Below are 6,065 nucleotides of genomic sequence, written 5' to 3'. Positions count from 1 at the left end.
TGATCTGCAGTTAACAGATGTTTGTGAACCACACAACATGGGTGCTGGGTACTGAACTCAGTACCTCACCAGTGTGCTGCCTCCAGCCCTCACAAGGACCTTTATAGGCCCTGTCATTTAAATATGATGTCAGTGTGTCCCTTAAGGGTTCGTGGGGTGAAATTTCATCCCATGGTGAACCATCAGGAGAATAGGAATTTAATTCAACTACAATGTTTATCATTTTATTTATTTCATATTTTCGAGGCAGGTCTCATGTAGCCCAGTCTGGCCTTAAATTTGCTAGGTAGCCAAAGCTGGTCTTGATCTTCTGAATCCTATTGCCTCCATCCATCAACCAAATGCTGGGAGAGCACGTGAGCACCACTAGCCCGACTTCAACTACTGTGTTTAAAAGTGGGGCCTTTCAGGGGGCATAGGCAGAAAATTATGCAAGTGGAGCCCCCATGGTTGAAGACTGGTAGCCTCAGAAGAAGAAGAGATAAAAATGAAAATCCATACACATAAACTCCCTGTCTCTTGCCATGTGACATCCTCCCTGTTCCACATCTGGACTCTACCAGCAAAAGGTCTGTCACCAGATGTGACCTGTCAACACTGCTTCAACTCAGAGCCAAAATAAAGTTCTTTTCTTGATCAAGTGGCCTAGTATGTCCAGAAAAGATATTCTTTGTGTCTTAAATATTTAACCACCATGCTAGGGATGCCTACAGCTCATTCATAGTGCAGGTCCCTAGCATGCATGCAGTTGAGTTTAATCCATAGCATTACATAGAAAAGTTACAATAGTTAAAACAGTCCGCATGTGCGCAAAAACAAGACATACTGTACAAGTGATATAAATACAGTCTCCGTGTCCATTCGGTCCACTTGCCTAGTGTCTATGGTTGCTTTCATGTCACTGTGTCACAATGAAGTGGCCATGCTGAAGGAATAGATGGCAGCATAGTAAACCATATATATGTCTTTATATCTTTCCCCCAGTGCTGAGAGTGTCAAGCCCAGGGCCTCACACATGCTGGCCAAGCATCCTGCTATTAAGCTACACCTACTAAATGCCTTTCTACAAATTACATTTGTTTATTGTTTGTTATGTACAGTGTTCTGCCTGCGTGTATGCCTGCAGGCTAGAAGACTGCATCAGATCCCATTATAGATGGTTGTGATTCAATGTGGATTGAACTCAGGACCTCTGAGGAAGAACAGTCAGTGCTCTTAACCTATGAGCCATCTCTCTAGCCTTGTTTGTCTGTTTCTTGTATGTGTCTGTGTGATGTGATGTGATGTGTGTATTTGTGTGTGTGTGTGTGTGTGTGTGTGTGTGTGTGTGTACGTGTACTTGCACTGTGGCCTACATGGAAGTCAAGGGACAACTTGATAGTCAGCTCTCTTTTTTTAGTATTTTTTTTTTTTAGATTTAGCTCTTTCTATGTGTACAAGTGTTTTGTCTGCCTGTATGTGTGTGTACCACACGCCTGCCTGGTGCCAAGGAGTCAGAACAGGGCATCGGATCCCTGGAACTGGAGTTAGAGATGGTGAGCTGCCGTGTGGGTGCTGGGAACTGAACCTGGGTCCTCTGCAAGAACAACAAGAGCTCTTGACCCCGGATCCAGTTCTTCATGCCTGTGCTCTCTCCTGGGATTCAAACTCAGGTCACTAGGCTTGGCAGCAAGTGCCTTTACCTGCTGAGCCATCTCACCAGCCCTGGGTGTCTTCTAGAATGCACTATACACACTGCTCAGAGTGTTAGGTCAATCGAACATTTATCCTCTTACGCATAATCCAGGGCCTTTAGAATATTTAAATTCATTTAGCCTTCCCACACATGACATGCTATTATAATCGGGAATTCTGTTTTTGTTTCGGTTTTTTCGAAACAAAGTTTCTCTGCATAGCCCTGGCCATCCTGGAACTCACTCTGTAGACCAAGCTGACTTTGAACTCACTGATCCACCTGCCTCTGCATCCCAAGTGCTGGGATTAAAAGCATGCACCACCACTGCCTGGCAGGAATTTTATTTTTTAATACACTTTTTATTTCATAGTGCTCACAAAAGCTGTAATAGTAGTAACTAAACCCCATTTACCCTTTCTCCTCTATCCTTAGCATCTTTTTTTAAAATTTATTTTATGTGTATAGATATTTTGTCTGCATGAATGTCTGTGTACCACATGTGTGCCCAAGAGAGTCAGAAGAGGGCATCAGATCCCCTGGAACTGGAGTTACAGGCAGTTGTGAGCCACCATGTGGGTGCTGGAACTCAGCCCAGGTCCTCTGCAAGAGCAGCCAGTGATCTTAACCACTGAGCCATCTCCCAAACCCTACTCTTTTGCTTTGATTGTTGTTGTTGTTGTTTGAGGCAGGGTTTCTCTGTGTAACAGCTCTGGCTGTTCTGTAACTCTCTCTATAGACCAGGCTGGCCTCAAACTCACTGAGATCTGCCTGACTCTGCCTCTCAAGTGCTGGGATTAAAGGCGTGGGCCACCGCTGCCCAGCTCTTACAGGCTCCGTGGTTCTTGCAGAGGACCCAGCTCTTTGACAGATTCAAGACCCATGCTAGCCTGTCTAAACCCAGTTCCACCTAAGTTGTGAAAATAACAACTAGCTGACCGGGAAGAATGGTCGTGAGTTCCATTTTCAATATATTAGACTTCCAGTGTGTTCAGTATCCAACTGTCGCCTACCCTAAATCCTCCTGGTTTTGATGCAGCAAATGGGTGCCCAAGAGATCACGTGCCTTTATCTTCTTCAACCCAATGGTCAGCCCCACCCACCCACCCATCCACCCCACCCACCCACCCATCCACCCCCTCACCCCCCCATCAACATTTCAGCATCATGGCTGCCTGTTCTAGTTGTTTTCATCTCCTCGGATGTCTGCTTTCTCCAGAGTGCTAGCAGTGTGGAGGCTGGTTGTAGACCATTTGTCTCAATAATTCTTTAGGAGAGATCGCTCTTGACATGTAGCCTCCGATTCACAATCTCCTACTGCATCCTCGAAAATGAGGGGATTAGAGTCACGTACCGCCGTGCCTTACCCAATTCTAACAAATTTCTGAACTATTTTAGCTCTGCCTAGAGCCCAGAATCCCCTAAAAGGACCTAACCCCCTGTTGTTCACTCCACAGAACCACTTAAGCCTTCAAAACAGTCTCAGGTTTTATTTGCCTCATTTTAACCTCATTTGTTCCAAAACTTTCCTTGATTCTTGACTTCCCCTCTAATATCCCAAAATAATTCTAGCAATGAACGTTCCTTAACTCTCTCTATAGGGGAGGTCCTGGGGTATCTCTTAATCGGCTATTTCTCTGCCACAAGGGGGAGCCAGATCTCTGCCGTAAGAGTCGTGGCTGCAGGTACTGAGACTGCACCTGGGATGAATCCAGGTGCCTTTATTTATCAAAACCCGTGGTAGCTGAAGTCTAAAGCTGTACAGACAAGTTTCTAGTGTTCTTTGGATCCCACCACCAAAGGGTCCCCAGCACATCCAGAGTTCCTTTGCTCTTTCTTCAAACACAGGGAGAGGATGCAGTCAAAGCCTTCTGCTCACTGGTCTCTTAAGTGGATGTGGCATTCATTCTAGTCAGAAGGATCTTGTCTCATTGGGATTGTCTTTCTTTAATGAATAGTACCTTCTCTCTTGCCCGAAATTACCTGGTGCCCCCATTTTCCTTGTTTGTGATAACTGACTTTTTGCAAGGTTAGGTTCCAAAGCAAGACATTTAGTTTTATTTCTGAGATCAGAAGATGCCAGTAAAAGTGGAAATGATCCGGCTGAGAGCGGGACTCTTCCCCGATCCTGGGTTGTTAGTGCTCCCCCCACCCCACTCCCCGAAACTGGATTTGTCCCACCACCACGTGTATTGTTGGCACAAGTCCTCGTGGGAGTGGACCACGGCTCTGCCCCTTCGAGGTCCCAGAATCGTCAATTCAGTGCACTCCAGGCTGTAGGGTCTCCAAGGGCTCGGGTGGTGCGTTTCTGACCCGGCCCAGAGAGGGCGCTCCTGACAGCCTCGCAGACGGAAGGAGCTGCAGCCAGGCGTGCCTTAGCCTCCGCGATGGAGCACCGGAGGAGCAGACTCAGCAAGGCTGTGGGGATCACCTGTGGGAAGGGGCAGGGCGAGCTGGAGAAAAGGTTATGTGAGAAAGACCCTGGGAGAGGCAGAGAATTGGGCACAGGAGGTAAGGTGGGTGCAGGAATAGGAAGCTGTTACCAAGACTAGAAAGAAGTCCTGTGCAAAAGCCTCTCAGTCCTTCTTGATGCCCCTCCAAGGCAGAACAGAAGCCCCTTTGTTGGTATCTTTTTTTGCCTCTGTAGTTTCTGTCACAGTCACGCCTCCCCACCCCACCCCTACCCCCGTCCACCTACCCCTCCAAATGGGAGCTCCATGTGGCACGGATCTCTGAGCTTTGTAAATCCAGTGTCACACCAAGTTCCATAGATGTTTAAGATCCTCAGAAAGTTTTGGTTGAATAGCCGGCAAGGGGGAAGGATACCTTTTCCTTCTCGTTGGCAACCTGGACATGGCCGGAGATGGGAGCAGCCCGGACATCATCTGACAGTGGTTGGGGAAAATGGATTGCTTGGAGGAGGCTCTCGATGCAGCAAGCCTTGGACTGTCCAGAGAACCGCTGTCGAAGTAGTAAGGTCCGTGTCCGGGCAGATGCCAAGGAGAACGGAGAACAGTGCCACAGGAGAAGGAAGGGATTTGAGGAGGTGGGCGGGGTGGGAGGGTGAGGGTCGGGGTGTTGGGCTCCTGAAGATTGGCAGAAGACACCGGAGAATTTGTCCCCTCCGACAATCCCATAACCACGAGGTATAACGAAAAACTGAGTTAAAGGAGTTGGTGGTGGACCACGGCTGGCCCATGAGAAGTGGGAAATTGGTGAGATTTACAGCTGCGATCCAACAACCCCATAGATCAATGCTCAATGGTAGCAACCTTCAAGGCCACCCATCTTTAAGGAGAAAATAAATAAGTTCACAAAAATTTCATAAACATATTAAACAGGATATCAAATTAAAATTTCTAGAAAATAGTGTCTGGGAATAGAGGCCAGTAAAGAGCACATGCCTAGCATGTATGAACTATCAATTCAATCCCCAGCACCATACACTCATTAAAAAAAAAAAAAAAAAAACTCAGAAAGCTAATACCATGTACCTAAAACAAGCAACAGAGACATAATGAATTAGTCTCAGTAAGTCACTGAGCAAATACAAACCACTGGAAGAGTGAAGCAGGCTGAGCAATGTGTCCAGTAAGTATCTGACAATGGTGCGTAACTGCTCTGTGGACGATGTCTGAATCAAGTCTTCTGGAACTGATGTTTCGCTCAGTGTCTTCCGACTTGCACCTATGGCTACTTTGAGCCTCTGCACTGCATTATGAGCCAGATTTAGTTGAAGCTGTAGCCGAATACAATCTTGATAAGCAGAAAAAACCCTACTGTCTTCCTCAACTGCTTTGTCTGGTTTTTCGCAAGAAGTACTGCACATTGTTTGCACTGTTGAGAGGAGGAAGATCAATGCTCTGCAAAAGAGCTTCCAGACGATGACAGGCTAAGTTATATCTGTGAGTAAAAATAAATGAAGTCATTCCTTCAGTCTTCTTCTGGAGCTACACACTGAAAAGCACATCTCTTAAAATACATTAAAGTACAACTACTATGAAGAATTATTGTTGGGCCAGGTACTGTGGAGAACACCTTTAATCCCCCTACCCTAGAGGCAAAGGGGGGCAGCAATCTGTGGCTGGAGGACAGCCTGGTCCACACAGTCAATTCAAGGTCCCTCAGAGCTACAAATAAAGACCCTGTCTTAAAGAAAACAAAACACCAAAACTACTGTTGACAAATATTAATAAATGATACGAGTTAGCTAACAATACTCTCATGCTTTCAATCCTGCTGTAATGTACCTTTGCTCCTTTCCCTTTTTTTTTAAGGTTTTTTTTTTTTTTTTTTTTTTGGTTTTTCGAGACAGGGTTTCTCTGTGTAGCTTTGCGCCTTTCCTGGAACTCACTTGGTAGCCCAGGCTGGCCTCGAACTCACAAAGATCCGC

At 46.2% G+C, this 6,065-nt stretch overlaps 1 protein-coding gene across 7 annotated transcripts in view; it reads right to left on the bottom strand.

The window, feature by feature from the left end:
* Positions 1 to 6,065, bottom strand: part of LOC143270260 (dual E2 ubiquitin-conjugating enzyme/E3 ubiquitin-protein ligase BIRC6-like) — a 310,541-nt gene that overhangs the window by 295,515 nt on the left and 8,961 nt on the right. The window lies entirely within an intron of this gene.

Source organism: Peromyscus maniculatus, chromosome 22 (genome assembly GCF_049852395.1).
Source record: "Peromyscus maniculatus bairdii isolate BWxNUB_F1_BW_parent chromosome 22, HU_Pman_BW_mat_3.1, whole genome shotgun sequence".
In the NCBI taxonomy this organism is placed as follows: domain Eukaryota; kingdom Metazoa; phylum Chordata; class Mammalia; order Rodentia; family Cricetidae; genus Peromyscus; species Peromyscus maniculatus.
The sequence above is the reverse complement of the archived record's forward strand: the minus strand, read 5'-3'. Positions and strand labels throughout refer to the sequence as shown.